The sequence below is a fragment of the Hordeum vulgare genome, chromosome 4H, assembly GCF_904849725.1.
Source record: "Hordeum vulgare subsp. vulgare chromosome 4H, MorexV3_pseudomolecules_assembly, whole genome shotgun sequence".
NCBI lineage: Eukaryota > Viridiplantae > Streptophyta > Magnoliopsida > Poales > Poaceae > Hordeum > Hordeum vulgare.
Window position 1 is genome coordinate 117,248,037 of NC_058521.1, and position 20,470 is coordinate 117,268,506.

Sequence of the window (20,470 nt, forward strand, 5' to 3'; positions counted from 1 at the left end):
AGGAGAATACGGTAGGGACTGTGTGTCTTTTGGTTTCAATACCAAGCCGCTCCAAACCAGATGTACAACTGCGACAGCAGTTGGAACTGGGTCACCAACCACTGTCGCCACTGTGAAACGAGTTCTATTTCTTCACCTCTTTCAATTCCTCATATTGTATGTTGAAGATTTTCATTGCCACTGTATGAAGAATTTGCTGAAGACTTTCTCTGAAATTCCTCATCCCCAAATTTTTCACGCGAGTTATTCTTCACCCGCTATCTCCGTGCCTGCATACTGTGCAACCCGATTTTCATATTCTTTACCTTGAAAAACTGTTGTAGTGATACTTTGCACTCCTGATCCTTTGTTGTTTCCGCTGTAAGTTAGTCATAAGTGAGGAATTTCCTCAAAAGGAATTTCCTGAGTGATGAAATTCTAAAAATCTCCTATTCAACCCCCCTCTAGTCGATATAACGCACTTTCAATTGGTATCAGAGCAAGGTACTCTCTTGTTCTGTGTGATTTTGGTTTAACCACCTGGAGTTTTAGTTATGTCGACTGCACACATGATCAAGGTTACTGCAGGATGTCCTACTTTCGAAGGAAAGGACTTTCCCTTCTGGAAGACCAAGATGCAGATGCATCTACAAGCTATTCACAACGATCTCTGGTATATTGTGGAACATGGCGTCCCTATCGTCACTGCTACTGTCTCTGCCGCTGATGTGAAGAAATTCAAGCAACTTGACTCCCAAGCATAGAATATCATCTGTGGCCATCTGAGCAAAGGTCAGTATGGCAGAGTGAGTGCTTTGGGCTCAGCAAAACTTATCTGGGAAAGGCTTTCCAAAGTTAATGAAGGAGTATCAACCCAACGTGATTCTCGTGTTGATGTTCTTTGCAATCTCTTCAATCGCTTAAAGAGGCTTGACAATGAAAGCTACCAAGATACCTTTGATCGCCTCACTGACATATCAAATGAATTGCAAGCACTGGGAGCTCAAGACATTACTGATCACAAAGTTGTGAAGAAACTGCTAAGATCTTTGGATTCTTCATTTGATACTTTAATTCTGATGATTCAAGAGAGACCAGACTACAAGATGCTTGATCCAGCTGATATACTCGAAAGACTCAATACTCATGAATTCCAACAAGAAGAAAAGAGAGATCTATATGGACCAAGATATTCTAGACCACGTGCACTGAAGGCCAAAGCAATTTCCTCATCTGAAGAAGAAGACTCAGATGGTAGCGTTGGTGATCCTGAGGAATTTGGACAGGAGCTTGCAATGCTCGTGAGGAAATTCTAGAAGTTTACACGACGTGGCCAGTTTGGTAAATCTTCAAGAAGAGATATGAGGAAATCAGAATCTTCATCTAAGGACTCCAAGAAAAGAACCTGCCACAAATACAAGAAATCAGGTCAATACATTCTTGATTGTCCTCGTTGGGGAAAGGAATCAAAGAAGAAGAAATACAAGGATGAAAGTTTTGATGACTCAAAGAAAAAGAAGAAATCTTCAAAATCCTTATCCTCAAAGTCCTCATCACACAAGAAGACTAGTTTCAGAAAGGCTCAGACACTTATTGGCAAGGAAATGGATTCGGAGGCAGAATCCGAGGAATGTGATGAAGAGGAGGGTTCTCATGAAGACTCGGAATCTGGAGAGGCTAGCCTTGCACTTGCAACCACATTCGTCAGCAGGTCAATCTTCAACCTTGAAGAAAATGATAACACCATCCACACTGATGACTATGCTGATGACTTCGCTCCAACCTATTGCTTCATGGCAAAAGGTTCAAAGGTACCGAATGATGCTTCCTCCTCTGATTCAAGTGACTGTGAACCTGATGATTATAAAAAACCCAGTTACAGTAAACTTGCTATCATTGCCACTAAACAACAAATTGCCCTCGAAAAGCTTCAGAAACTGCTAGACACAAGCGATGATCTGTTGAATGATGAAATGAATATTACCCAAATCCTCACTGAAGATATGAAAAGTCTTCAGTCCAGATTTGATAATCTTCAAGATCGTCATGTTACACTCCTCGCTGATCATGAGAAACTTTCCTATGAATTTCTTCAAAGGAAGTTTGATCCTGAGAAGCTGATGATTTCTCATGATGATCTTCGTATGGAAAATGATTCATTACTAGCTCCACAGATCAGTACTGGCCAAGCTGAATTCATTCCTCCATGTCTTAAATGCATCGAACGTGAAACTGCTAATTCTTCACCAGAATCATCAAATGCTTCTATTGCTACAAATTCTTCAACTGCTCCTATAGTGTCAAATTCCTCACTTGAGGAAACCACAAATGTCACTGATGAAAATGCAGGGTTGAAGGAATTGTATGTGACAGGCATATACAAAAGTCTCAAAGGACACCAAACCCTTTGTGATGTGCTCAAAAAGCAGATCTTGAACAAGAACCCGAGGAAAGAAGGAATTGCCTTTGATAGGAAACTGAATGCTGATGGGTCATATTGGAAACCTGAGCAGTATCCCAAAACCTCATGGGTTGCTGCTAAAGGGCCTCCTTTTGATCCATCCAATCTAACATGATTTTCATGTGAATTATCCTATTCCTCAGATGAGTCATTTGACTCCAACTATAGACTGTTCAAAAATCAATCTAGTGAAGTATTTGCTCGATATGTTGGAACTAACTGCAGGAATGGGCCTCCCTTGAGGAAAATCTGGGTTCCCAAAAGTTGCCTTGAGAATCTTTAGGTGAATGTCCTCATGACACCACCTATGAAGAATTTGAACCCCAGATTAAATTCCTCGGGAGGACCAAAGTCTTCAAGAGGATCAAAATCCTCAACTGGTCAAAACTATGCTCGTACCCGTGCTAATGCTTCTAACATGCAGGGAAATTACAAGGAATATGAATATGAGCGTTATTCTTCAAATCATTATGTTCATAAATCCTCAAATAAGTTCTCTGCATATTCATTTGAGTACTTTAACCCCCCTACTGTTAAGAGAAGTGCATTAGCTTCAATGCCCCCTTTCTCATATGGTGCTCGCAGGATGATGAATGCTTTACCACCCCTTCACATGTGGGTGGTGAAGAAATTGTACTAATCACTTCTGCAAGTCAGGTCTCCAGATGAAAATCATCATCTGAAGAATTTGCTGAAGACCTGAGGAAACGCTTGATGTGACGCAAGCTAATATTGATGAAATAGAAATATTTCACACGTCCTTATAATTCTGTTTATGATGAAATTCCTATCTGATGAAATTGATATCATATTATTCAAGTCTAAAGCATATGAGATGGTAAGCTATACTAATTCATCTACAGGATGACAAACCCAAGAGTACTGAGTGGGTTCTTGATAGTGGTTGCACACATCACATGACTGGTGACAAAAGTTTGCTGATGAATATGCCACTAACTCCATCACCCCTGAAGCAAATCACATATGATGACAAAGGTAAAAGCAAGGTATTGGGACTTGGCAAAGTGGCTATTTCCAAGGATAGGCACATGGACAAAGTGATCCTTGTTGAATCCCTTGGATTTAACCTCATGTCAGTCCCAATGCTTTGTGATCTTGATATGATTGTTATCTTTGGAAGATATAGATGTGTTTTCATCATGGAATCTGACATATCCAAAGTCTTCGAAGGTGTTAGAAGAGGGGATTTGTACATTGTTGATTTCTCTACAGGTCCTCAACTAGCCACTTGCCGACTAGAAAAAACCTCAGAAGGGTGGCTGTGGCATCGAAGACTTGGTCATGCAGGCATGAGGAATTTGCACACGCTCGCGAAGAAGAAGCATGTCATCAGCATCGAATCAGTTAGATTCCTCAAGGACCACCTCTGCGGTGCTTGTGAGTCTGGGAAAATGACCAGATCCAAGCACCCCTCGAAGACTATCATGACCCCTACTCGTCCATTTGAATTGCTTCACATGGATCTATTTGGACCTATTCATTATGCCACTCTAACAAATGCAGCATCTTTATATGGCTTTGTCATAGTTGATGATTATTCCAGATACACATGGGTGCATATCATTTTATATAAAACTGAAGTGCAGGAAGTCTTCAAACGATTTTCTTCAAGGGCCTCGACGAACTTCGGTGTCAAGATCAAACACATCAGGAGTGATAATGGAACAGAGTTCAAAAACATTGGTCTTGATAATTATCTTGATGAACTTGGTATTACTCACGAATTGTCTGCTCCTTATACTCCTCAACAGAATGGTGTCGTCGAAAGGAAGAACGGGACTTTGGTTGAGATGACAAGAACCATGCTTGAAGAATATCAGACTCCTCGTCGCTTTTGGCCTAAAGCAATTAACACTGCGTGCCATATCATCAACAGGGTATATCTTTACAAATTCCTTAACAAAACCTCATATGAACTCCCCACTCACAAGAAACCCAATGTAAGTTATTTCAAAGTCTTCGGTGCAAAATGCTGGATTAGAGATCCTCACCATAGCTCGAATTTGCATCTAAGGCACATGAGGGTTTTATGCTCGGTTATGGAAAGGACTCGCACACCTACAGAGTCTTCAACACCTATCACAACAAGGTTGTTGAGACTATAGATGTGCGGTTCGATGAAACTAATGGCTCGCAAAGAGAGCAATTGCCTCATGATCCAGATAAGTTGTCTCCTATGGAAGCAATAAAGCTCAAAGCAACTGAAGACATTGTTCCCACTGAGGAAATTGATGAAGAGATCATCCCTAGCACTCATGAAAATCAAGAAGATGCTCCTGAGGGAATTGCTCCAGAACCAATTCCTCAGCCAAGACGAAATCCTCAACCAGCTCATCCAAGGATTGCAAATGAAGTAGAACTTGACAAAATCCTCGATGACATCAATGCGCCAGGTCCTCTCACTCGCTCAAAAGCTTCACACTTAGTTAACTTTTGTGGGCATTTCTCTTTTGTGTCTATCAGAGAACCTTCAAAAGTTGCTGAGGTTTTCATGGAACCGGAGTGGATCCAAGCCATGCAAGACGAACTTCTTCAATTCAAGCTGAATGATGTATGGGAGCTCGTCAAACGACCAGATCCTCGCAAGCACAATATCATCGGCACCAACTGGATTTTCCGAAACAAGCAAGATGAGTATGGTCAAATGGTGAGGAATAAGGCACGACTTGTAGCCCAAGGCTACACACAGGTTGAAGGAATTGATTTCGATGAAACTTTTGCACCTGTTGCTAGACTTGAAGCTATTCGAATACTACTTGCTTATGCTAATCATCATACCATTATCTTATATCAAATGGATGTGAAAAGTGAATTCCTCAATGGTAAGCTTGAGGAAGAATTATATGTTTCTCAACCCCCAGGTTTTGAGGATCCAAAGAATCCAGACAAAGTCTTCAAACTTAAGAAGGCGCTCTATGGTCTCAAGCAAGCCCCTCGGGCGTGGTATGATACATTGAAGGAATTCCTCATGAAGAAAGGCTTCAAATTTGGTTCACTTGATCCAACTCTTTTCACTAAATCCTATGATAATGAACTATTTGTGTGCCACATGTATGTCGATGACATCATATTTGGCTGTACTGACAAACGTTATAGTGATGAATTTGCTTACATGATGAGTGAAGAATATCAGATGTCTATGATGGGGGAGCTGAAATTCTTCTTAGGTCTTCAAATCCGTCAACAACGCAATGGAATCTTCATATCACAGGAGAAATACCTCAAGGATGTTTTGAGAAAATTCGACATGCATGAAAGCAAGGGTGCCAAGACTCCAATGCCTACCAACGGCCACATCTGCACTGACGAAAATGGTAAAGAATTCGATCAGCAGGTATATCGCTCCATGATTGGCTCTATACTGTATTTGTGTGCATCTAGGCCAGATATAATGCTTAGTGTTTGCATGTGTGCACGTTTTCAAGCAAAACCGAAGGAATCACACCATAAGGTTGTGAAGCATATTCTTCGATACTTAGCTCACACACCAACACTAGGATTATGGTACCCCAAGGACTCAAATCTTCATCTTGTGGGATATTCTGATTCTGACTATGATGGTGACCGTGTGGATCGCAAGTCAACCTCTGGCACATGTCATTTCCTCAGAAGATCACTAGTCTGCTGGTCCTCAAAGAAGCAGAACTGCGTTTTACTCTCCACTGCCGAAGCTGCGTACATTGCTGCTGGTTCATGTTGTGCTCAATTGCTATGGATGAAGCAAACCCTCAAGGACTATGGCATCAACATGAAGAATGTGCCTCTCTACTGCGACAACGAGAGTGCAATCAAGATTGCATATAACCCAGTACAACACTCGAAGACTAAGCACATCCAGATTCGTCATCATTTTCTTCGGGACCATGTCCTCAAGGGCAATATCCTCATCGACCATGTGAAGACTGATGATCAACTAGCAGATATCTTCACTAAGCCCTTGGATGAGAAAAGGTTTTGCAAGTTGCGGTGTGAGCTAAATATCTTAGAATCTTCAAATGTTTTGTAAAAACATGCACACATCCTAAAACTTATGCAAAATTGATGACTTAGATGTGCAACACACAAAGAATCGATTTTGTTCAACCAATGAAGAATATTACTCTTAGTGTGAAGAAATCAGCGAAGAAATTGATTCTCACGGCCCTACGACAATTGTACGCGACGTCTGAAATCAACATTCTTATATGGTGGGTCACGCCACCACACAACTTGAAATTCCTCAAGTTGAATTTCTTCAAAATAGTTATTCTTCAAACTTGTCTTTCTTCAAAGCTGAAATTCATCATCATGACGCTTTGTCACAAAATCCTCAAGTGAATCAAAATCTTCAAAAACACATGATGACTTTCATTTGCCTAGATATATATATATATACTGTGATTTCAAAGTCCTCAACATCATTCAGTTATAGCTATTTCTTCGATTTGATATTTCATCTAAGTGCATGTGATCGGACCCTACTTTCCCTCTATGCTACTCTCACCCAGTCTATTCAATTCTTCATATGCGTTCTACTTGAAACTTTGTTCAAAATCCTCACTGCGTCCTTGTCAGCTGATGATTTTGTAACAAAATCCTCAAATCTTCAAAAATGTTTTTTATATCGTTACACAGTAACTGAACCCCACTTCCCACGATCAGATAAACACGATCTCCACCGCTTTAAACGGTTGCTACATGCGTCATGCAGAGACGAAAGGACAGGGGTAGTTCGGTCCGAAAGAATCGGCCAGACAGTTTTCACCTGGGCTGTAAATATGTCCTTACCCCCTCCGGTCAAAACTCTTCGTTCTCTCTCTCGACCTCCTCTCCGCTACAACAAAGCCCTAGCGCCACCGCTAGAAGTCTCGTCGCCGGCGAGGAAGAGCTTTACTGCCTCGACCTCTCCATCGCCGAAATCACGCCGGAACCGAATCATTTTCATCCGCCGCCGCCGTAGTTTGTCCTCTGTTGCCAAGTTAGGGCGCAGTGGACTCGCTCCGAAGAGCATCTACTGCTACTTATTCCTGTGTTCTTCGTGCATGCTATATAGGGTAAATAGAACCCTATTTTTACAACCCCCTTTTGATCTACTATTTTACCATAGATTTGTGAAACTTGTTTTTCCTCAAGTGTCTATCAGTCTCTATTCCTCAAACACTGCTCATTCCTCAACCGTTGATGAATTTCACTAAGCATCTAAAAGTCTTCACGAGATTCCTCAATTGTGCAAATTTTCGAATCTGTACAACTATGGAACCCAAGATCAGAGTGCTTAGACAAATTCCTCAACCCACTGGTCAAATTCTTCAACTTTAAAATTTTCAATTTCATCAAATCTGAGAACGCATATGACCTCTCCAAATTCCTCGCAACTATACTCTGTTCACAGGTACAAAATGTTGGCTGATGAATCTCTAGGTTCTCATCAACTTAACTCATTTGCAACATTTCTTGAAGAAAATCTGCAAGCTTCATCAAAATCCTCAAGAGTTGAATTTCCTCAGCAAAAGCCTGAGCTGAAGAAAATGGAAGATGAAAGGAAGCAAAAGGGTGGCAAGAAGCTTGAACAGAACACTGCCATCGATATTCCTGATGACATATACCTGGAATACTGCACACCTGATGAGCAAGAGACAATGCCCAAGAGGAAGATAAGGCTTCAAAAGATAGAACGCCGGTGGGCTAAGGAGTGGAAAGAATACAGATTCGTCACTCCCAAGTACGCAAAGAAATTCGCTCTTCAGCCTCCTGGCAAACGGCCTCCTCTTGAGGATTATCAGGATACACACCCCTCAAGCCTCAAGACAATTGATGACTATCCTAAGGAAATAACAAAACATTTTTCAAAGCTTCAGAAGCAGGCAGAAGCTGCAGTGAGGAAATTTAATGAAGAATCTGTTGATGCTGCTACTGCCGCCACCTCCTCTCTAGCTGAAACTTCTGGCACGACCATTCCTCAAGTGAAATCTGTGCCACAAAAACCAAAGGCTTCAAAGCCTCAGGAGAAATTGCTTCAGAAAGTTGCGCCAGCATCCGCACCAAAACCCTCAGCACCACCAAAGGCTTCAAAGCCTGAACACAAGCAGATTGTGAAGCAGCTGCCGACTGTTTCCAGCTCCTCTGTTCCTTCTGCAACTAGCTCAGAAACAAAGTCTTCACCTACTCCAATGAAGACTAAGGTGACTGCTGGGAGAGGAACCAGACCTAGCCCATGCAAAATCATCACAGTCCCTTCTGCATCAGAAGGCAGTGATGAATATGATGATGAGACTCTACAAGACATCATCAGAAACAAGCACAAGAGGGTAGCACAAGCTTCAGGCAGCACCATTCCTCTGGCCATGGACCCAAAAGTCCTCTTGGATTACATCAATATATGGTATGATGACCCCAACACACCTATTGATGATTTGAAGCTTCCCCCAGGCATCAGCCACATGGTGGCCACTTTCATCAACGAGGCCTAGTGGAAGGAGACGCAAGCCAAACAAGCAAAGGTTGCGAACCTGAAAAAGAGAAATTCCTCAGACAAAATCTTCCCAGGCTGACCCCTGATGCACTTGTGTCCACTCAGGCAGAACTGAAGACTTTGACAGACAAGTACACCAAGCTATCTGATCGTCAAAGTCTCAAGAACAATTTCATCAAGTTGGCTACTAATGTAATTGATGAATACAACAAAAGGGATGCCCTTCCAGCAACACCTCAGCAGCCTGAGATTGAAGAAGAACAAACTGCCCTTGCTAAGGAAATGCATCAAGAAAGCCGTGCTGATGAACCGGCTAGTGAGGAAATCACCAAGGAAACTCCAGCTGATGACTCTGCTCCAGCTGATGAAACTGCACCAGCTGATGCTTCTAAGCCAGCTGATGAATCTGCTCCAGCTGAAGAAACTACTTCAGCTGAGGAAACTGCCATGACGGATATAACTCCGCCTCCTGAGGAGAAAATGCCTTCACCAAAACCTTCAAAGGTGAATAAAATGACTCCGTCTGCATCAGACGTGAAGAAAACAAGAGCTGCTGAAAAGGAAGCTAAGAAGAGAAAAGCTTCCTCAACAGAAGAATCAATTGAGGCCAAGCGCCTCAAATCTCTTGATGAAAATGCTCCTATGGATCCTGTGCCTCTAAACATTGCTCCATCCTATGAGATGACTCCCTTCGAAAGCGAAGACAAGGAGCATATGACTAATGAGGAAATGAAGAATGTTGTGTCTGAGGAACACACTGATGAAGAAGTTCAGAATGATGACAGTCCTCAGACCTTTATTCCTCCTGAAGAACCTGCTCAAGGATCAGCTGCACCAGCTGAAGAATTTGGCTCTCCCACCAAGAAAACCCCTCAAGTTGAGGAAAACCAAGGAGAAAATCCTCAGCCTGAAGAAAATCCAAATCCTGAGCAAAACCCTCAACCTGAGGCTCGGGATAAAGAGATTCCTCCTCCTGAGCAGAATCCTCAACCAGAGGCTCCAGTTGATGACATTCCTCACCCAGAGCAAGATCCTCAGCCTGAAGCACAAGCAGATGAAATTCCTCATCTTGAGGAACATGGTGAAGAAAATGCCCCTGCACCAAATCCACATAATGCTCTAGTCATTATCAATCCACAAACTGCGATGATTGTCTCCCCTCAAGGGAAGAAGCAAAACCTTCAGCCGATGCAGCGTCAGCCGTTCTCCAAGCGGCCAAAGTTTCAAAAGGAATCCTTCTTTGAGGAACGTATGTATTTCATCGGAGAAAATCCTTATGACAAGCCTCGCATCAGGCATATGAAGTTCTGGACCAGGACTCAACTCAACTACTATGCATCTGTGCTTTGTGGAAGAAACAAGATTTTTCAGCACAAGCATATTCCTCATGTTGAGCTTGAAGAAATTCCTTGCTTTACCCGAGTCATCAACGTTCTTCATGAAGCAGGACTGCTTCCTTTGTGCTCTGATATCTGTGATTGGAACAACGACATTGTTCTTCAATTCTATGCAATTTTGCACATCTGTGGAGATCCAACAGATATCAACACTTGGGTGCTAGATTGGATGACGCAGCACGCACACTTCAAGGCCCCTGCAAATGAGTTGCTGCGAGAAATTCCTATGTCAATTCCTTTAGAGCGGACCGTGAAGATGTATGATGGACGGGAGCTGCTGAATAAGCTGATGGAAGTCCTCATGAAGCCTTTGGCCAAGGGGCAACCACAAAGAACAACCTTTCTGGTCCATGAGCTGAAGTATGAACCCAGGACTGTTTACAGAATCCTCTGCAGTGTTCTTGCGCCAATCAAGGGCCATGATGATGAAGAAGATGTCATATGCATCATGAAGAATATCCTCTTCAACATCATCCATGGCATTCCCAACAACACTCACGATTTCTTCTTGAGGACTCTGGCAGAAAATGCTATGTCCCCTTTTGACCTGAAGATTTACGCTCCATGGATCATGAGATTCATCAGACGCAGGTCAGGCATCAACTATCATGCTGATTTCAATAATCACCTTGGATATATGCCTCCAGTAAGGGCCAACAAGAAGACTTTCGAGCCTGTTGAAGGAAAAGGCAAGTCTATGATTGATGAAGGCAGTCGGCCCCTTGATGGCCAGTTCCGAGAGCCAGATGCATATTCCTCATGGGATGACACTGAAACCCAGCAGCCACCAAGTCCTGTTGCTCCTAGGGTGATGAATACTAGAGAGTTTCTCCTCAGTCTTCATCAAAAGGTAGATCGAAATAACAAGTGGGTCAAACGCCAGTTCGACGCCATTGTGAAAACCCTCACTGAGACCCAGAATGCCGTGAAGCTTAATCATCATTATCTTCATGAGGTTTTTGATCGTACCTGGGCCACACTGGCTCATTTGAAGACTCCAGCAGAACTTGAAGAATTGGAGTTTGCACAGGACTTCGACTGGTCATGGCCGCCAAAGAAGAAATTCAGGCCAATTCGAGTTCCAGACCTTGAGGACAGTTCGTTTTCTTCATTCCGCACTGCAGAATAAGATGAAGACCAACAAGACACTGCCACTGGTCCAAGGAGGAAGTCTGCTCCCAAGAATCCTCACGCGTCTTCCTCAGCTGCCAAGAAGTGAAAGTCTTCATGGGGTGTTAGTCCTCAGTTTTGTCCCTTTTCGTCACTTGATGAGAAAGGGGGAGAAATCTGAGAGTTAGTCTTCTCACGGGATATATTTTGGGGCTTATGAACTTTATTTAAGTTACAAACTCTTGGCTCTTCTGAAGTGTTTTATGTAACGAGTTGTAACTTAAGCCCGATGGTACTCTGACACTTTTGAACATTTTTATTCACATGCTTATTCCTATAAATAAAGAATGCACGCATGCTGGAATTCGTCAGATACCATTTCTCATCATGCATTCTCAATTTCTTCATACTATATGTCAAATGTATGCATGATTTACAAGACTCAGGGGGAGATCTCCATGATATAAATCATCAATGTGCATTTGCTGTGAAAAGCAAAATCCTCAAGATATGCACATCTTCAGGGGGAGTCTCTCTGAATCTTGATTTCAAATTCCTCAAATGAGTATTTATACTTCATATTTTTATCCCCGTTGAAGACTTAAGCTAATTGTCATCAACCACCGAAAAGGGGGAGATTGTAAGTGCATCTAGTGCCCCTTGGTGATTTCAGTGGTTTGAAGACTTATAAGTTAAGTATCTAATGTGTTCATGAGTGTACACAGGATCTATAAGTCGCTGAGGAGTTTGAAATATTCGATGAATATCGACCCCTAAAAATGTATATCTTCGTCTGAAGAAATTGGTCTGAAGCTGAAGGATTGAATCGTGAAGAAATTGCGATGAAATTGATATTCCTCATGAAGATATTGAAAATGAGGAATTCGGTGTGTCCCGAAGAAAATCAATCTGAAGACTTTGAAGCATGAAGATTTATTCTGCCTGTTTTATTTTCTTCACTTTTGAGTCATAGGAACACCGTACTATTAAAGGGGTCAAAGTAACACGTCGGAATGAATTTCCTCATGATGCTCAACCCAAGCCTAATCCTACCAAAAGCCTCAAGTGAGGAATACGAGAGACATGAGGACTCTCACAGTTGAGGGTCCCGACCGTTACCGCAAGTCGTGCCACATCACTGATCTTATCCACACCAACGGTCATATTATTTAAGGGCATTAATGTCAAATCATGTCCGGATGCCCCAGGCTATAAATAGCCGGCCCCCACAACCATTAGCTGGTTGGCTGCTCCGTTGGAAACTGTCACTTGTCATAAGAGCAACCAAAATTCCTCAGAGTCTTCAAGAGTAATTCATCAGTGAGGAAATACCCCAAACACCAAACCACAAACCAAAACCAAGTGATTGGGCATCACTGAATAAGTTGTTCATGTGTGGAACTGAAGCGTTTTACCTTTGAGGACTATGCATCCTTCAGACGGTTAGGCGTCATGGTCTAGAGCAATCCAGCAGTCAATTGTGGATCGCCAAGTGACCAAGTTTGTGAGGGTTTGGAAGTATGCCCTGAAGACTTACCACGAGTGTTGGGCGAGGACTGTGTGTTCTTAGCTCAAGGAGAATACGGTAGGGACTGTGTGTCCCGGGACTGTGTGTCTTTTGATTTCAATACCAAGCCGCTCCAAACCAGATGTACAACTGTCACAGTAGTTGGAACTGGGTCATCAACCACTGTCTTCACTATGAAACGGGTTCTATTTCTTCACCTCTTTCAATTCCTCATATTGTATGTTGAAGATTTTCATTGCCACTGTTTGAAGAATTTCCTGAAGACTTTCTCTGAAATTCCTCAACCCCAAATTCTTCACACGAGTTATTCTTCACCCGCTCTCTCTGTGCCTGCATACTGTGCAACCTGATTTTCATATTCTTTACCTTGAAAAACTGATGTAGTGATACTTTACACTCCTGATCCTTTGATGTTTCCGCTGCAAGTTAGTCATCAATGAGGAATTTCCTCAAAAGGAATTTCATCAGTGATGAAATTAAAAAAATCTCCTATTCACCCCCCCTCTAGGCGATATAACGCACTTTCAACCGAGATGTGCAATGATCCAGTGTAGCAATGATATCAAAAAGGGACAAGCCATGAAAACATCATGCTAGTTATCTTACAATCATGCAAAGCAATATGACAATGATTGTGCGTGTCATAATAAACGGAACGGTGGAAGTTGCATGGTAATATATCTCAGAATGGCTATGGAAATGCTATAATAGGTAGGTATGGTGGTTGTTTTTGAGGAAGGTATATGGTGGTTGTTTTGAGGAAGGTGGGTTTAATGCATCGAGAAAGTCGCGCGGTACTAGTGAGGCTAGCAAATGTGGAAGGGTGAGAGTGTGTATAATGCATGGACGCAACATTAGTCATAAAGAACTCACATACTTATTGCAAAAAATTATTAGTCATCGAAACAAGGTACTACACGCATGCTCCCAGGGGAAGGGTTGGTAGGAATTAACCATCGCGCGATCCTGACCTCCACACAAAGGATGACAATCAATAAATAAATCATGCTCCGACTTCTTCACATAACGGTTCACCATACGTGCATGCTACAGGAATCACAAAATTTAACACAAATATTTCTACCAATCCACAAATACTCACTAGCATGACTCTAATATCACCATCTTTATATCGCAAAACTGTTGCAAGGAATTAAACATATCATATTGAGTGATCTACAAGTTTTATGTAGGATTTTATGACTAACCATATGAATGACCAACTCATGTTAACTCTATAAATAGATATAAGTGAAGCATGAGAGTTTAATTATTTCTAAAAAATATATGCCCATGCTCTAACAAATATAAATGAAGCAAAAGAGCATTCTACAAATGGTGGTTTTCTATGTGTAGAGAAACAGACAATCCAAACTTCAAATGATATAAGTGAAGCACATGAAGCATTCTATAAAGCCATACTCAAAAGATATAAGTGAGGTGCAAAGAGACTTCTATAAATCAACCAAGGACTTTCTCATACCAGCATGGTGCATTATTAAAAGAAAAATAAAAATCACACGACGCTCCAAGATTTACGCATATCATGTGACGAATAAAAATATAGCTCCAAGTGAAATTACCGATGGTTGTTAGAAGAAAGAGGGGATGCCTTCCGAGGCATCCCCAAGCTTAGTTGCTTGGGAGTCCTTAAATATTACCTTGGGGTGCCACAGGCATCCCCAAGCTTAGTGTCTTTCCACTCCTTATTCCTTCATCCATCGTGATCTCGCCCAAAACTTGAAAACTTCAATCACACAAAACTTAACAAAACCTCGTCAGATCCGTTAGTAATAATAAAGCAAATTACAACTTTAAGTATTGTTGCCAACCAATTCATATTTTTATTTTGCATTATATCTACTGTAATATAACTTTTCCATGGCTTATACCACCGGTACAATCGATAGTTTCATCAAAACGAGCAAAACAATCCATCAAAAACAGAATCTGCCAAAAACAGGACAGTCTGTAGTAATCTGTACATTCACCATACATATGTAACTCTAAAAATTATGAATAATTAGGACTAAATAAAAACAAATCATATCAGTACTGTGTAAAAACTTCATAAACTTTTGACATTCGAGTAAAAAATGTAAATTCATGCACTATAGCCAAAGTTTCTATTTTTGCACTGCACACACCAAACAAGCAACCTAATCATCCTAAAGGCAAATCTTGACACTTTATTTTTATAATACAATGGGTTTATACAAGGGGATAATTATTTTTATTGAAAAGTTTCTGTAATTAAGATTCACAAAGTTTTATGGGCATGAACAAAATTTAAGGCATGCTCCCATTTTAACAATGCTCGTCTCTCTCACTTTCACTTTTCTTTTTGAAAAAGTTTTAGGTTCCCCTCTTTATTTTTTTGTTTTTTAAAATATCTAAAAGCACACAACAGAATAAAATGTCTCTTTAATACTTCCGGGTTGTCTCCCTGGCAGCGCTTTCTTTAAAGCCATTAAGTTAGGCATAAAGTGCTCAACTAATTGATTCACCCGGATCCCAAGGTATATCAAAGCCAATTTTAATTAACAATGATTTGTAATTTAGTAGTGAGCAAAAATTAACATATATCACACAACAACAAAGTCTAACTCTCTTCCTATGCATCGGCATGTCATAAAAGAACAATTCATGCACACAAAGTAAGGGCCAATGCACAGTATAAACAATTTATTGCAATTTTATCGTATTGGAAACATAAAGAGGCGGAGATGTAGTTCCTCTCTCATAATAATTGCAAGTAGGAGCAGCAAGCACATGCATATTATATCTATCAAAATCATCATGTGTAATAGTAAAAGGCAATCCATCTATATAATCCTTAATAAGTGCAAACTTCTCCAATATAGTGTAGTTGGAAGAATTCAAAACGATAATAGGACTATCATGTGTGGGTGTAATAGCAACAATTTCACTCTTAACATAAGGAATTATAGCAAGTTCATCTCCATAATCATTATTCATATTGGCATCATGGCCACTAGCATACCAAGCATCAAGTTCATCAAAAAGGGATATTTAAAATGAATCCAAGGAATCATAGCAATTATCATAGCATTCATCCTTCGGTAAGCAAGAAGGCAAATTAAACAATGTATGAGTTGAAGAGTTACTCTCATTAGAAGGTGGGCACGGGTAGCTAATCCGCTCTTCCTCCTTTTATTCTTCGCTCTCCTCCTCATCTTTTTCATCCGATGAGCTCACGGTGTCATCAATTTCTTCTTCCATAGATTCGTGCAAAATATTAGTCTCCTCTTGGACAGCAGAGGAGTCCTCAATATATGGCTTAACATAAGCATTAGAAGCATAATTTTCATATCAATATTTAAGTATGGCAAAACTTTCAAATTTGTAAAGAGTAGCATCATACTTTTCAATCAAAGAAGCAATTTCATAGGCACCCTTAAAAGCAACAAATTCTTCAATTTGCTCAATATTATAGTAATTATAAACACCCTTGGCATAATAAGATATAATTCCAGTATCCTTAAACTCACATTGATAGGGAAGGTGTTTTTTAGGGTCTTCATAAGAACAAGTAAAATCATAAATTTCGCATAAATTCCAAGCATAGAATTGCAAAGTATTAATATAATGCCATAAAAGTTTCCCTTTTTGAGATAAGCGGTGTCACATGATAAGCATGCTCATTTAATGATTTGCCCTCAACTAAGTTAGTTGGGGTTTCACCACGAGCACAAATGGATCGAAGATGACCCAAGTAGTATTCTTCGGTGGTATGGAACACTAGTGGTTCCTCAACTTTTGGAGCAGCAAGTACATCTATTTTTTTTGATATTTTGTGTTTTCTACCCATATCTAAACATAGAAAACAAGCAAAGCAGAAAATAAAATCTACTTAGTGGTAACGCAAACAAGAAAACACGAGACTATTCACCCCACGCTATTGCTCCCCGGCAACGGCGCCAGAAAATGGTCTTGATAACCCACAAGTATAGGGGATAAATTGTAGCCTTTCTCGATAAGTAAGAGTGTCGAACCCAACGAGGAGCTAAAGGAAGAACAAATATTCCCTCGAGTTCTGTCGACCATCGATACAACTCTACGCACACTTAACGTTCCCTTTACCTAGAACAAGTATGAAACTATAAGTACTTTGTAGGCATGATAGGATAGGTTTGCAAGAAAATAAAGAACACGTAAATAAAAACTAGGGACAACTAAGATAAAGAAACAACTAAGTTGTTCTTAGTAGAGATCTTTTTGTCACAAGAAGGTTATTTGTCCTTAGGCAATCGATAACTAGACCAGTAATCATAATTGCAATTTTATATGAGGGAGAGTCATAAGCTAACATACTTTCTCTACTTGGATCATATGCACTTATGATTGGAACTCTAGCAAGCATCCGCAACTACTAAAGATCATTAAGGTAAAACCCAACCATAGCATTATAAGGTATCAAGTCCTCTTTACTCCCATATGCAACAACCCACCTACTCGGGTTTATGCTTCTGTCACTCAACCAACCCACCATAGGAAAATAATGAACACATTGCAACACCCTACAGCGAGGATCCCTCATGCTTGCGCGACATGGAGAGCACCATAGGACAACACCAATAATAAAACATGCAACTAAAACCAATCATGATCATCAATCAACCCATAGGACAAAATAGATCTACTCAAACATCATAGGATAGCCATACATCATTGGGAAATAATATATAGCATTGATCCCCATGTTTAAGTAGATATTACAGCGGGGAGATGGGGTTTTACACCGCTGCATAGAAGGGGAGAGACTTGGTGATGACGGCAGCGAAGTTGTTGGTGTAGATCATCATCATGATGATGGCCCCGATGGCATTCCGGTGCCACCGAGAGAGAGGGGGAGAGAGCCCCCCTCCTTCTTATTCTTCCTTTCCCTTCACACTAGATGGGAGAAAGGTCCCCCCTCTGGTCCATGGACTCCATGGCGTCGGAGGGCGAGAGCCCCTCCGAGATTGGATCTCTCTCTCTCTGTTTCTTTCTGTTTCTGCGTTTTTCTGCATTCCAGATTCTGGCGTTTCATTATTTCTTATATTCCCGAAGATTCGTAACTCCGATTCGGCTTAAATTTTAACACAATTTTTATTCGGATATTAGATTTCTTGCGGTGAAAGAAGGGCACCAACCACCTAATGGGGTGACCACAAGGCACCATGGCACGCCCTACCCCCCAGTCCGCGCCCCTCTGGCTTGTGGGCCCCTCGGGCACCGCCTTCTATTGATTCCACTTCCCAAAATACACATATATTCCAAAAAAATCTCTGTGAGTTTTTTTTATCCCATTTGGACTTTGTTTGATATGTATTTTCTGCAAAATAAAAACATGCAACAAACAGGAACTTGCACTGGGCACTGGATCAATATGTTAGTCCCAAAAATAGTATAAAAAGTTGCCAAAACTATATGAAATTTGTAGAATATTGGCATGAAACAATCAAAAATTATAGATACGACGGAGATGTATCAATGGCCATGCTGGTCGAAAAGCCGTACACAATGCCGAAGAAGAAGGAAGAGAAGAAGGAGGCCCAAGCAGACCTCAATTCAAAAGGACCTCGAGATACTAGATCCTAAGACACACACGCCCTCCTGCTCTTGAGGGAGAGTAGCTAGAGGGTGGGGAGGAGAGCGGATCCTCCCACACAAAGAACTGGGAAGCGTGCGAAGACATCAAGGGAGATCTAGCTCCCACTGCCCAAAACAGGCAATGCAGGGCGAAGGTGGCTCGGACTCCGCACAGGTATTTTGAAAGGGTTCCTCAAAGGAACCCCATGGTCAAGCCCCCGACGCAAAGGTATGAATCCAAAGATCATATCATTTTCCACATTAAGGTTTTGTTATTGACTGCATATATATCTTCGAGTTACAGGTCGTCGTGTGGCTTCCCCGCTAACCAGGCCTCGGAAGGGGACTCCCCGCCAGCCGAACTGGCGGAGAGTGGGACCGCATCCCATAACACCCTTCCCCTGGTTGTCAAGGAGATAGGGGGGTGGTATCTTGAAGAACACCTCTTGAGTTGGACATAGGGGGCGGGGGTGATGATATCATGGACGAGGCTAACACCTCGGTCGCAGGAGACGAGGAGGGTGAATCCCTCCTGGGAAGCAAAGAGGGGGATCCCGGTCTACCCATGCTCTCTTTGAAGATAGTTCGAGAGACCTCCAAGCCTTCAGAGTCGTCTATACCGGCTTCTCCCAAAGGAGAAACTGCAATGCCGCACCCGGAGTCGCCCATAACAGAGCGGACCCAAATTGGGTGGCTGTCCATGATGGAGGAGAAGTTGAATGACTCCTCCATTGCCAAATAACAATGCACTCTTTTGGGTGCGGTTTTATAAAGCGTTTGGTCCATTGACAGCGGATTGAAGGAAGCTTTTGGTGGCGTGTTGACGAGCTTCAAGGTAAATTATGCAATACTATTTTTTACAAAGTAATTTTAATTTATGGGTTTATATGCAATCCCCATATTCAGTAGCCCCATAGCCCTGTGTGAGTTTGAAAAACTCATGCGGGGGGTCAAAATAGTGCGAAAAAACACTTATAATATAAAAATGAGCCATAACCCCCAAGACTCTAGCAGGATGGTAAAAAACCTAGTAGATGATTCAAAATCCGATAACTTGGGAGTCTGACACATATGAATTGCTTATGTAGGCCTCGTCTTTGGCAGCATCCCCCAGCGCCGTAGAGTAGGCGAAAATGAATCGGAAGCTTAAGAGCTCCGGGGAGGAGCTCGATCTTCTTAACAAGTGGTTCGATGACGCACAAGGTAAGTCCAAAGTGGCCTACTATCATTATTTTCCTCATTTAAATGAGGAATGTTTTCTTTTATCCTTAAGTGTGGGGTATTTTTATGACAACTGTAGTTGTTGCCGCAGAGGTCGAGAACCTCAAGGCTAAAGGCACATATGCTCCCTTGGTGGTTTTGATAATTCATGACAACATACATTGTCTCTTGTAATAACACTTTTACCTAGTATATTTCACGTATAGTCCATAGAGAGGATTGGCTAAGGATTGTGTGCAGAGGCCCCAAGCAAGGAAAGGAATAGGATTGGCCAAGCTTCAAGCTACAAAACTCTACATTTTATATTTGTGATAATTCACACTTGAGTCCATAGGAAAGAAAATACTATCAAAAGGGGTGAGGTATCTATGATGAATTGCTTGCTGAGGTGCTTAGTGATATCCACCAAAACAACTCATCCATGATCCCACAAAAGTTCTCTGTCCAAAGCCTATCCAGCAAAATTTGTGCCACCAAGTTTTCCCATTCGGCCATACCGGTTTTCCACCACACAAAACCCTTGCCAAACCCTAGAGTCTCGGACCACCAACTTTCCTTTCGAGGCCATCGAAACCAGTGACCAAGTTTCTGGTATGTCATTTTCAAGAATCAAAAATTCTGAGTCTTGGAATCGGTCTCACCGAGATTTGGAAACTGCACTAGTTCACCCATATCAGTACCATCAAGATTCCTATATCGGTCTCATC